Source organism: Ranitomeya variabilis, chromosome 6 (genome assembly GCF_051348905.1).
Source record: "Ranitomeya variabilis isolate aRanVar5 chromosome 6, aRanVar5.hap1, whole genome shotgun sequence".
NCBI classification, from domain to species: domain Eukaryota; kingdom Metazoa; phylum Chordata; class Amphibia; order Anura; family Dendrobatidae; genus Ranitomeya; species Ranitomeya variabilis.
In genome coordinates, this window is record NC_135237.1 from 137,053,170 (window position 1) to 137,066,915 (window position 13,746).

The following is a 13,746-nucleotide window of genomic DNA, read 5'->3' on the forward strand; positions in this document are numbered from 1 at the left end:
TTTTAGACGGAAAAATGGGTTGTGTTTCTATTGTGGGGATTCTACTCATGTTATATCAGCATGCTCTAAACGTACTAAAAAGCTTGATAAATCTGTTTCCATTGGCACTTTACAGTCTAAATTTATTTTGTCTGTGACCCTGATTTGCTCTTTGTCATCTGTTACTACTGACGCCTATATCGACTCTGGCGCCGCTTTGAGTCTTATGGATTGGTCCTTTGCCAATCGTTGTGGGTATGATTTAGAGCCTTTGGAAACTCTTATTCCTCTGAAGGGGATTGACTCCACCCCATTGGCTAATAATAAACCACAATACTGGACACAAGTGACTATGTGTATTAATCCGGATCATCAGGAGACTATTCGTTTTCTAGTGCTGTATAATCTACATGAGGATTTGGTGCTGGGATTGCCATGGCTGCAGTCTCACAACCCAGTCCTTGACTGGAGAGCTATGTCTGTGTTGAGCTGGGGATGTAAGGGGACTCATGGGGACGTACCTTTGGTGTCCATTTCATCATCTATCCCCTCTGAAATCCCTGAGTTCCTGTCTGACTATCGTGACGTCTTTGAAGAACCCAAGCTTGGTTCACTACCTCCGCACCGTGAGTGCGATTGTGCTATAGATTTAATTCCGGGTAGTAAATACCCAAAGGGTCGTTTATTTAATCTGTCTGTGCCTGAACATACTGCTATGCGAGAATATATAAAGGAGTCCTTGGAAAAGGGACATATTCGTCCATCGTCATCTCCCTTAGGAGCCGGTTTTTTCTTTGTGTCAAAAAAAGACGGCTCTTTGAGACCATGTATTGATTATCGGCTTTTGAATAAAATCACGGTTAAATATCAATACCCATTGCCGTTGCTGACTGATTTGTTTGCTCGCATAAAGGGGGCCAAGTGGTTCTCTAAGATTGATCTCCGTGGGGCGTATAATTTGGTGCGGATCAGGCAGGGGGATGAGTGGAAAACCGCATTTAATACGCCCGAGGGCCACTTTGAGTATTTGGTGATGCCTTTTGGTCTTTCTAATGCCCCTTCAGTCTTCCAGTCCTTTATGCATGATATTTTCCGCGATTTTTTGGATAAATTTATGATAGTGTATCTGGATGATATTCTGATTTTTTCGGATGACTGGGACTCTCATGTCCGGCAAGTTAAGAGGGTTTTTCAGGTTTTGCGGTCTAATTCTCTGTGTGTCAAGGGTTCTAAGTGCGTTTTTGGGGTTCAGAGAATTTCCTTTTTGGGATATATTTTTTCTCCCTCTTCCATTGAGATGGATCCTGTCAAGGTTCAAGCTATTTGTGATTGGACGCAGCCCTCTTCTCTTAAAAGTCTTCAGAAATTTTTGGGCTTTGCCAACTTTTATCGTCGATTTATTTCTGGTTTTTCGGATGTCGTTAAGCCATTGACCGATTTGACTAGACAGGGTGCTGATGTTGCTAATTGGTCCCCTGATGCTGTGGAGGCCTTTCAGGAGCTTAAGCGCTGTTTTTCTTCTGCCCCTGTGTTGCGTCAGCCTGATGTGACTCTTCCTTTTCAGGTTGAGGTCGACGCTTCTGAGATCGGAGCTGGGGCAGTGTTGTCGCAGAAAAGTTCTGACTGCGCCGTGATGAGGCCTTGTGCCTTCTTTTCCCGTAAATTTTCGCCCGCTGAGCGGAATTATGATGTTGGGAATCGGGAGCTTTTGGCCATGAAGTGGGCGTTTGAGGAGTGGCGCCATTGGCTCGAGGGGGCCAGACATCAGGTGGTGGTATTGACTGACCACAAAAATTTGATTTATCTTGAGACCGCCAGGCGCCTGAATCCTAGACAGGCGCGCTGGTCATTATTTTTTTCTCGGTTTAATTTTGTGGTATCGTACCTACCAGGTTCTAAGAATGTTAAGGCGGATGCCCTTTCTAGGAGTTTTGAGCCTGATTCACCTGGCAACTCTGACCCCACAGGTATTCTTAAGGAGGGAGTTATCTTGTCAGCCGTTTCTCCAGACCTGCGGCGGGCCTTGCAGGAGTTTCAGGCGGATAGACCGGATCGTTGTCCGCCTGATAGGCTGTTTGTTCCTGATGATTGGACCAGTAAAGTCATCTCTGAGGTGCATTCTTCTGCGTTGGCAGGTCATCCTGGAATTTTTGGTACCAGGGATTTGGTGGCAAGATCCTTCTGGTGGCCTTCCCTGTCACGAGATGTGCGAGGCTTTGTGCAGTCTTGTGACGTTTGTGCTCGGGCCAAGCCTTGTTGTTCTCGGGCTAGTGGATTATTGTTGCCCTTGCCTATTCCTAAGAGGCCTTGGACACACATCTCGATGGATTTTATTTCAGATCTGCCTGTTTCTCAGAAGATGTCTGTCATCTGGGTGGTGTGTGACCGTTTTTCTAAGATGGTTCATTTGGTTCCCCTGCCCAAATTGCCTTCTTCTTCCGAGTTGGTGCCCCTGTTTTTTCAAAATGTTGTTCGTTTGCATGGTATTCCTGAGAATATCGTTTCTGACAGAGGAACCCAATTTGTGTCTAGATTTTGGCGGGCATTTTGTGCTAGGATGGGCATAGATTTGTCTGTTTCGTCTGCTTTTCACCCTCAGACTAATGGCCAGACCGAGCGGACTAATCAGACCCTGGAGACATATCTGAGGTGTTTTGTGTCTGCTGACCAGGATGATTGGGTTGCTTTTTTGCCATTGGCGGAGTTCGCCCTCAATAATCGGGCCAGCTCTGCCACCTTGGTTTCCCCGTTTTTCTGTAATTCGGGGTTCCATCCTCGATTTTCCTCCGGTCAGATGGAATCCTCGGATTGTCCTGGAGTGGATGCGGTGGTGGAGAGATTGCATCATATCTGGGGGCAGGTGATGGACAATTTAAAGTTGTCCCAGGAGAAGACTCAGCTTTTTGCCAACCGTCACCGTCGTGTTGGTCCTCGGCTTTGTGTTGGAGATTTGGTGTGGTTGTCTTCTCGTTTTGTCCCTATGAGGGTCTCATCTCCTAAGTTTAAGCCTCGGTTCATCGGTCCGTATAAAATATTGGAGATTCTTAACCCTGTTTCCTTCCGTTTGGACCTCCCTGCATCCTTTTCTATTCATAACGTTTTTCATCGGTCGTTATTGCGCAGGTATGAGGCACCGGTTGTGCCTTCCGTTGAGCCTCCTGCTCCGGTGTTGGTTGAGGGTGAGTTGGAGTACGTTGTGGAAAAAATCCTAGACTCCCGTGTTTCCAGACGGAGACTCCAGTATCTGGTCAAGTGGAAGGGATATGGCCAGGAGGATAATTCTTGGGTCACTGCATCTGATGTTCATGCCTCTGATCTGGTTCGTGCCTTTCATAGGGCCCGTCCTGATCGCCCTGGTGGTTCTGGTGAGGGTTCGGTGCCCCCTCCTTGAGGGGGGGGTACTGTTGTGAATTTGGATTCTGGGCTCCCCCGGTGGCTACTGGTGGAATTGAACTTGTGACATCATCTTCCCTGTTCACCTGTTCTGATTAGATCTGGGTGTCGCTATATAACCTGGCTTCTCTGTTAGATGCTTGCCGGTCAACAATGTTATCAGAAGCCTCTCTGTGCTTGTTCCTGCTCCCAGACATCTACTAGATAAGTTGGACATTCGTCCATGTTTTGTTTTTGTATTTTGGTTCCAGTTCACAGCTGCAGTTTCGTTACTGTGTCTGGAAAGCTCTTGTTGATCAGGAATTGCCACTCTGGTATTATGAGTTAATGCCAGAGTCCTAAAGTAATTTCTGGATGTGTTTTGTTAGGGTTTTCTACTGACCATGAAAGTATGCTTTCTGTCTTCTGCTATCTAGAAAGCGGACCTCAAATTTGCTAAAACTATTTTCCTGCTGCGTTTGTTGTTTCATCTCATATCACCGCCAATATATGTGGGGGGCTTCTGTCTCCTTTTTTTTGGGCATTTCTCTAGAGGTGAGTCAGGTCTTATATTTCCCTCTGCTAGCATTATTTAGTTCTCCGGCCGGCGCTGGGCATATAGGGATAAAAAGTAGGACATGCTACCTGGCTACTTCTAGATGATGCGGTAGGTTTAGTTCATGGTCAGTATAGTTACATCTTCCAAGAGCTTGTTCCTATAGAGGCTTATGCTAGTTCTCTGGCCATGGAGATCATGACACTTAGCGCTGCCCGTCTTCTGGCATCATTTGGTGTCAGGATGGCTGCGCCTGTGCGGCCGCGCTGGCCGAGAGCCCGCCTCGCAGTGTCTTCTGATTTAATCCCACTGGGGGCCTGGGATCCATGGACATGCGCAGTGCATATCTGAACCTCCACCTCTCACTCATCTCCCTATGGCTTCTTCAGACTGTTCGGTGTCAGCTGGTCCCTAATAGCATGCCACGGCCGTGACACCGCACAGTCTTAAGAAGCCGTAGGGAGGGGAGTGAGAGGCGAGGATATGCACTGCGCATGGCCATGGATCCCAGGCCCCCAGTGGGATAAAATCAGAAGACACTGCGAGGCGGGCTCTCGGCCAGCGCGGCCGCACAGGCGCAGCCAGCCTGACACCAAATGATGTCAGAAGATGGGCAGCGCTAAGTGTGCCTGGCCAAGGGATAACATAACAGCGCAGGCTCCGGGACGGAATCAAACTACGCTGAGGAGCCGGGGCGCGGCGCTGGGGGGGTAGGAATGACGGCTGTGCTGCGTCATATTACGAAGGAAAGTCCCACCTCCGGGACGGTTTCACGGTTTCAGGGGACACATTTTATAAGTGTTTAGTTCTGTGTTTGCAAGGAGCATGATGAAAAGAGCCACCTTTTCCTTTTGCATCTTTTGTGCTGCACAAGCTGGCTCTTTCAGCTACAAACGCCTTGGGGGGGGGTTAAAGGTTCCCTTTCGACTTTCTCAGGCTTCGGCCTACATTGTGTTCCTCTGCTTTTCCACCTGTCCCTGGGCTCCAACACCGCCAGTTGCTGTCCAGAAGTGCTGTACGCACAGTCAACAGTCCCTCCTCTGTTATTGGGGTTCAGTAACGTCAGCTGTTCCCCAGCTGTGTGTGTGGCAATCCCTCCTACCTCCTCCTACCTCCTCCTCCTCCACCTGTCCCTGGGCTCCAACACCGCCAGTTGCCGTCCAGAAGTGCTGTACGCACAGTCAACAGTCCCTCCTCTGTTATTGGGGTTCAGTAACGTCAGCTGTTCCCCAGCTGTGTGTGTGGCAATCCCTCCTACCTCCTCCTACCTCCTCCTCCTCCACCTGTCCCTGGGCTCCAACACCGCCAGTTGCCATCCAGAAGTGCTGTACGCACAGTCAACAGTCCCTCCTCTGTTATTGGGGTTCAGTAACGTCAGCTGTTCCCCAGCTGTGTGTGTGGCAATCCCTCCTACCTCCTCCACCTCCTCCTCCTCCACCTGTCCCTGGGCTCCAACACCGCCAGTTGCCGTCCAGAAGTGCTGTACGCACAGTCAACAGTCCCTCCTCTGTTATTGGGGTTCAGTAACGTCAGCTGTTCCCCAGCTGTGTGTGTGGCAATCCCTCCTACCTCCTCCTACCTCCTCCTCCTCCACCTGTCCCTGGGCTCCAACACCGCCAGTTGCCGTCCAGAAGTGCTGTACGCACAGTCAACAGTCCCTCCTCTGTTATTGGGGTTCAGTAACGTCAGCTGTTCCCCAGCTGTGTGTGTGGCAATCCCTCCTACCTCCTCCTACCTCCTCCTCCTCCACCTGTCCCTGGGCTCCAACACCGCCAGTTGCCGTCCAGAAGTGCTGTACGCACAGTCAACAGTCCCTCCTCTGTTATTGGGGTTCAGTAACGTCAGCTGTTCCCCAGCTGTGTGTGTGGCAATCCCTCCTACCTCCTCCTACTCCACCTGTCCCTGGGCTCCAACACCGCCAGTTGCCGTCCAGAAGTGCTGTACGCACAGTCAACAGTCCCTCCTCTGTTATTGGGGTTCAGTAACGTCAGCTGTTCCCCAGCTGTGTGTGTGGCAATCCCTCCTACCTCCTCCCACCTCCTCCTCCTCCACCTGTCCCTGGGCTCCAACACCGCCAGTTGCCGTCCAGAAGTGCTGTACGCACAGTCAACAGTCCCTCCTCTGTTATTGGGGTTCAGTAACGTCAGCTGTTCCCCAGCTGTGTGTGTGGCAATCCCTCCTACCTCCTCCACCTCCTCCTCCTCCACCTGTCCCTGGGCTCCAACACCGCCAGTTGCCGTCCAGAAGTGCTGTACGCACAGTCAACAGTCCCTCCTCTGTTATTGGGGTTCAGTAACGTCAGCTGTTCCCCAGCTGTGTGTGTGGAAATCCCTCCTACCTCCTCCTACCTCCTCCTCCTCCACCTGTCCCTGGGCTCCAACACCGCCAGTTGCCGTCCAGAAGTGCTGTACGCACAGTCAACAGTCCCTCCTCTGTTATTGGGGTTCAGTAACGTCAGCTGTTCCCCAGCTGTGTGTGTGGCAATCCCTCCTACCTCCTCCTACCTCCTCCTCCTCCACCTGTCCCTGGGCTCCAACACCGCCAGTTGCCGTCCAGAAGTGCTGTACGCACAGTCAACAGTCCCTCCTCTGTTATTGGGGTTCAGTAACGTCAGCTGTTCCCCAGCTGTGTGTGTGGCAATCCCTCCTACCTCCTCCACCTCCTCCTCCTCCACCTGTCCCTGGGCTCCAACACCGCCAGTTGCTGTCCAGAAGTGCTGTACGCACAGTCAACAGTCCCTCCTCTGTTATTGGGGTTCAGTAACGTCAGCTGTTCCCCAGCTGTGTGTGTGGCAATCCCTCCTACCTCCTCCTACCTCCTCCTCCTCCACCTGTCCCTGGGCTCCAACACCGCCAGTTGCCGTCCAGAAGTGCTGTACGCACAGCCAACAGTCCCTCCTCTGTTATTGGGGTTCAGTAACGTCAGCTGTTCCCCAGCTGTGTGTGTGGCAATCCCTCCTACCTCCTCCACCTGTCCCTGGGCTCCAACACCGCTAGTTGCCGTCCAGAAGTGCTGTCCGCACAGAGCCAAACACCTCGCCAATGTGTTAGTGGGGTTCAGCACCGCCAGCTGTTCTCCTGCTGTGCAGCCGGCAACGTGTACTGCGACCGCCACGCAGGCACAACAAGTTAAATTTAAGGGAACCTGTCCCCCCCCCCCCAGGCGTTTGTTACTGAAGGAGCCACCTTGTGCAGCAGTAATGATGCAAAGGGAAAAAGTGCCTCTTTTCGTGGTGCTCCTTGCACATGCTGATCCTAACACTTATGAAAAGTGTCCCCTCCTACCGTGATACCGTCCGGTTGGTGGAACTTTCCTTTGTGATGTGACGCAGCACAGCCGTCATTCTTACCCCCTTGGCGCCGTGCGCCGCCTCCTCAGCGTTGTTTGAATCAGTCCCGGAGCCTGCGCTCTTAGGTTAGCCCTTGGCCATGCACACATTTTGCGCTGCCCGTCTTCTGACATCATTTGGTGTCAGGCTGGCTGCGCCTGTGCGGCCGCGCTGGCCGAGAGCCCGCCTCGTACTGTCTTCTGATTTAATCCCACTGGGGGCCTGAGATCCATGGACATGCGCAGTGCATATCTGAACCTCCACCTCTCACTCATCTCCCTACGGCTTCTTCAAACTGTGCGGTGTCAGCTGGTCCCTAATAGCATGCCACGGCCGTGACACCGCACAGTCAGAAGAAGCCGTAGGGAGATGAGTGAGAGGTGGAGGTTCAGATATGCACTGCGCATGTCCATGGATCTCAGGCCCCCAGTGGGATTAAATCAGAAGACAGTACGAGGCGGGCTCTCGGCCAGCGCGGCCGCACAGGCGCAGCCAGCCTGACACCAAATGATGTCAGAAGACGGGCAGCGCAAAATGTGTGCATAGCCAAGGGCTAACCTAAGAGCGCAGGCTCCGGGACTGATTCAAACAACGCTGAGGAGGCGGCGCACGGCGCCAAGGGGGTAAGAATGACGGCTGTGCTGCGTCACATCACAAAGGAAAGTTCCACCTACCGGACGGTATCACGGTAGGAGGGGACACTTTTTATAAGTGTTAGGTTCAGCATGTGCAAGGACCATAATTAAAAGAGCTAAGTTTACCTTTTCCAGCATTAGTGCTGTACACGATGGCTCTTTCAGCTACAAACGCCTGGGGGGGGGGGTTAAAGTTTCCCTTTCAACTTGCTCCAGTGCAGGCTTCGGCCTACACTCTGCTCCCTCTCCTCCTCCTGCTGACCCTGGGCTCTAACACCGCCAGTTGGGGCCCAGATGTGCTAGCTGCACAGAGCCAAACACCAGCCAATGTGTCAGTGGGGTTCAGCATCGCCAGCTGTTCCCCTGCTGTGCAGCCGGCAACGTGTCCTGCAACTGCCACGCAGGCACAACAGACCCAAAGCTGCCGCCAGTGCAGGCTTCGGCCTACACTCTGCTCCATCTCCTCCTCCTGCTGACCCTGGGCTCTAACACCGCCAGTTGGGGCCCAGGTGTGCTAGCTGCACAGAGCCAAACACCAGCCAATGTGTCAGTGGGGTTCAGCACCGCCAGCTGTTCCCCTGCTGTGTAGCCGGCAACGTGTCCTGCAACAGCCACGCAGACACAAGAACTGAAATTGAAGGAAACCTGTCCCCCCTCCCCCAGGCGTTTTTACGTTTTACAGCCACCTTGTACGACAGTAATGCTGCATGTGTGCAAGGTGGCTCAGAAACTTAATCTCCTTGCCCATGTTGAAGTGAACACGTCTAAAAATGAGTCCTCTGCGACCATTAAAACGTCCCTCAGGTGTGATTTTCCTTTGTATTGACACGCAACAAGCTCCTTGGTAGCGCTGCCTGTCTTCTGATATCATTGTTTGGCTGCCTGCGCCTCTGCAGCCGTCTTGCCCCACACAACGCCCCTCGGTGTCTTATTTATTTGGACTGCGAGGGTGTGATTGATGGGCATGAACGGTGCATTTCTTCGCCTGTCCCTCATCTCCTTCCGCCTTCCTCAGACTGTGCGGCTTCATGGCCGCGGCATGCGATAAGGGATCAGCTGACGCCGCACAGTCTGAAGCGGGTGTAAGGACCCGAGTGTGAGAGGCGAACATATGTACTGCGCCAGGCCATGAATCCCAGCCCCGCAGTGTTTTAACTATGTCAAGACACTGCGGGGCTGGGATTCATGGGCATCGCGAACCGCACCGGCCGACATCAAATGATGTCAGAGGACGGGCAGCACTAACAGCGCAAGGCCAAGGGATAACACGACAGCGCAGACTCCTGTGCAACAAATAACGATGCTCAGGAGGCCGCGCAAAGCACCAAGGTGGCATTTTTGCCAGCTGTACTGCGTCTCTTTACGAAGGGAACTCACGCCTCAAAATCAGTTTGACTGTATAAAGGGCTAAATGTTATACGTGTTTCATTCAGCGTGTGCAAGGAGCAAAATTAAAAGAGCAACCTTTGACTTGTGCAGCACTACTGCTGCATAAGCTGTGGCTCTTCTACTTTGTAACCCCTGAGGGGGGGTTAAAGGTTACCTTTGAAATTGGTTCAAGTAGGCTTTGGCCTACACTCTGCTCCCCCTGCAGAGCCCGGGCTCCAACACCGCCAGTTGGGGCCCGGTACTGCTAGCTGCACAGAGCCAAACACCAGCCAATGTGTCAGTGGGGTTCAGCACCGCCAGCTGTTCCCCTGCTGTGCAGCCGGCAACGTGTCCTGCAACTGCCGCGCAGGCACAACAGACCCAAAGCTGCCGCCAGTGCAGGCTTCGGCCTACACTCTGCTCCATCTCCTCCTCCTGCTGACCCCGGGCTCTAACACCGCCAGTTGGGGCCCGGTACTGCTAGCTGCACAGAGAAAAACACCAGCCAATGTGTCAGTGGGGTTCAGCACCGCCAGCTGTTCCCCTGCTGTGCAGCAGGCATCGTGTCCTGCAAAAGCCACGCAGACACAAGAACTGAAATTGAAGGGAACCTGTCCCCCCTCCCCCAGGCGTTTGTACGTTTTTAAGGCCACCTTGTACAGCGGTAATGCTGCATGTGTGCAAGGTGGCTCATAAACGTATTCTCCTCGCACATGTGGAACTGAAAACACGTCTGAAATGTGTCCTCTGTGTGACCATTTAACCGTCCCGGGGGTGTGACTTTCCTTTGTAATGACACGCTGCAACCCCCTTGGTAGCGCTGCCCGTCTTCTGGCATCATTGTTTGGCTGCCTGCGCCTCTGCGGCCGCCCTGACCCACACAACGCCCCTCGGTGTCTTATTTCTTGGGACTGCGAGGGTGTGATTGATGGGCATGAGCAGTGCATCACTTCGCCTGTCCCTCATCTCCTTCCGCCTTCTTCAGACTGTGCGGCTTCATGGCCGTGGCATGCGATAAGGGATCAGCTGACGCCGCACAGTCTGCAGCGGGTGTAAGGACCCGAGTGCGAGAGGCGAACATATGTGCTGCGCCAGGCCATGAATCACAGCCCCGCAGTGTTTTAACAATGTTAAGACACCGCGGGGCTGGGATTCATGGTCATCGCGAACCGCAGCGGCCAACATTAAATGAGGTCAGAAGATGGGCAGCGCTAACAGCGCTAGGCCAGGGGATAACACGACAGCGCAGACTCCTGTACAGCAAATAACAACGCTCAGGAGGCTGCACCCAGCACCAAGGTGGGATTCTTGACATCTGTGCTGCGTCTCATTACAAAGGGAACTCGCGCCTCCAACACAGTTTGACTGTATAAAGGGCTAAATGTTATACGTGTTTCATTCAGCGTGTGCAAGGAGCAAAATTAAAAGAGCAACCTTTGACTTGTGCAGCACTACTGCTGCATAAGCTGTGGCTCTTCTACTTTGTAACCCCTGAGGGGGGGTTAAAGGTTACCTTTGAAATTGGTTCAAGTAGGCTTCGGCCTACACTCTGCTCCCCCTGCAGAGCCCGGGCTCCAACACCGCCAGTTGGGGCCCGGTACTGCTAGCTGCACAGAGCCAAACACCAGCCAATGTGTCAGTGGGGTTCAGCACCGCCAGCTGTTCCCCTGCTGTGCAGCCGGCAACGTGTCCTGCAACTGCCACGCAGGCACAACAGACCCAAAGCTGCAGCCAGTGCAGGCTTCGGCCTACACTCTGCTCCATCTCCTCCTCCTGCTGACCCCGGGCTCTAACACCGCCAGTTGGGGCCCGGTACTGCTAGCTGCACAGAGAAAAACACCAGCCAATGTGTCAGTGGGGTTCAGCACCGCCAGCTGTTCCCCTGCTGTGCAGCCGGCATCGTGTCCTGCAAAAGCCACGCAGACACTTGCTCTTGTACCTTCTGCTCCCCATCCTGGTTCCAGTACCGTCAGCTGGTTCCGGGCAGAGCCTTTGGCTTAGGTGCCTCCCTCTGGGTATCCGAGTTCCACCAACGTCAGGTGGTCCTTGGTAGTGCTTTCAGGCACGGGTACCTCCTGCTTAGTAACCGGGTTCCAGTAACGTCAGCTGGTCCTCGGTAGTTCCATTGGCTCTTGGACCTTCGGCTACCCATCCGGGTTCCAGCACCGTCAGCTGGTTCTCGGCACTGTCTTTTGCTCTTGTACCTTCTGCTCCCCATCCTGGTTCCAGTACCGTCAGCTGGTTCCGGGCAGAGCCTTTGGCTTAGGTGCCTCCCTCTGGGTATCCGAGTTCCACCAACGTCAGGTGGTCCTTGGTAGTGCTTTCAAGCACGGGTACCTCCTGCTTAGTAACCGGGTTCCAGTAACGTCAGCTGGTCCTCGGTAGTTCCATTGGCTCTTGGACCTTCGGGTAGCCATCCGAGTTCCAGTTCCATCAGCTGGTTCTCGGCATTTTCTCAGCCTTCTTGTACCTTCTGCTACATTTCCAAGTTCAAGAGACTAAACACGATGACCCGGAAGACCACCCCTAAGATGACGACGACACCAGAGACGACAACCACCGTGATGACGACGACCCTGGAGACGATGACCCTGAAGACCACCCCGATGACGACGACCCCGGAGACGACGACCCTGAAGACCACCCCGATGACGACGACCCCGGAGACGACGACCCTGGAGACGACGACGACCTGGAAGACCGAGAAGCAGAAGAACAAGAGGCTGCAGAACAAAGAGCAGAAGAACATTAAGCATAACACTAAATATCAGAGCAAAAAATATTATCTAAATTATAAGCAGAAGAAGACTAAGCAGTGTATGGGGGTGAGTCCGTTCCTCCTCGTGGTGCCCCTGGATAAAGCCTGATGCTGCAGGCCAAACTGAACGCGGACAAATGTAACTGTTTTGTGACAGGCAGAACGGAAGGTGTAATCTTCAAACTTTTATAGATAACAACTACGGGAATGCCTGTCACAAATAAGAATATGATGAAGAAGTAGAATATGATGAAGATAATAGTAAAATAAAAAGAATATGAACAATGTAACCAAAAAAATAATAGGTAGAAGATGAAGAAGAAGATGAATAAGGTGAAGAAGTTGATGTCAAAGAAGCTGATGATGAGGATAATTAAGAAGAAAGTGTGGGAGAAGTAAAAAAGAAGGTGAAGGGCGTGGAAGTAGTGAAACATCAATATCTGACAAAATAAAAAAAAAATTAACATAGTCAAAATCTTTCTACCGCCGAACGTCATAAAAAAAACAAAATCCTGCTATTCTATTACATTGGGCTACACCTCTGTGCCTTTAATGTCTCCGCCACGTCCCCCAATACATCCTACATTATTCTTAGTTGTTTTCCTTCATGTAGAATGAACCTACAAGTTTATAAAGGGTTTATTTTAATTCCGATATTTTCGTCCCATTGACTTGCATTGGGATCGGGTATCGGTATCGGATTAGATCCGATATTTTGACGGTATCGGCCGATACTTTCCGATACCGATACTTTCCGATATCGGAAAGTATCGCTCAACACTAGTGCTCACCTATTGCAGTTGTGAAAATAGGTCACAACTCCCATGCAGATGTAACCGTAGCAGCAGGTCTCCACAAAAATCCGAAAGGATGTTGGGGGTAGTAGTCTTAGGCAAAATGAAGACCGCGCTCACGGAATCTATCTAAAATATATTCCGTTAGCGCGGTCTTCATTTTGCCTAAAACTTCTGTGAAGCACTTGGGGGTTCAAAGTGCTCACCACACATCTAGATAAGTTCCTTAAGGGGTCTAGTTTCCAAAATGGTGTCACTTGTTGGGGGTTTCCACTGTTTACGCACATCAGGGGCTCTCTAAACATGACATGGCGTCCGATCTCAATTCCAGCCAATTCTGCATTGAAAAAGTCAAGCGGCGCTCCTTCACTTCCAAGCTCTGCGGCGCGCCCAAAATGTGGTTTACCCCCACATATGGGATATTGGCGTGTTCAGGAGAAATTGCATAACAAAATTTATGGTTACATTTCTGTTTTTACACATGTGAAAATAAAAAAAATGGTTCTGAATTAAAATGTTTGCAAAAAAAAAGTTAAATGTTCATTTTTTCCTTCCACATTGTTTCAGTTCCTGTGAAGCACGTAAAGGGTTAATAAACTTCTTGAATGTGGTTTTGAGAACCTTGAGGGGTGCAGTTTTTAGAATGGTGTCACACTTCCTTATTTTCTATCATATAGACCCCTCAAAATGACTTCAAATGTGATGTGGTCCCTAAAAAAAAATGGTGTTGTAAAAATGAGAAATTGCTGGTCAACTTTTAACCCTTATAACTCCCTAACAAAAAAAAAATTTGTTTACAAAATTGTGCTGATGTAAAGTAGACATGTGGGAAATGTTATTTATTAACTATTTTTCGTGACATATCTCTCTGATTTAAGGGCATAAAAATACAAAGTTTGAAAATTGCAAAATTTTAAAAATTTTCGCCATATTTCCGTTTTTTTCATAAATAATGG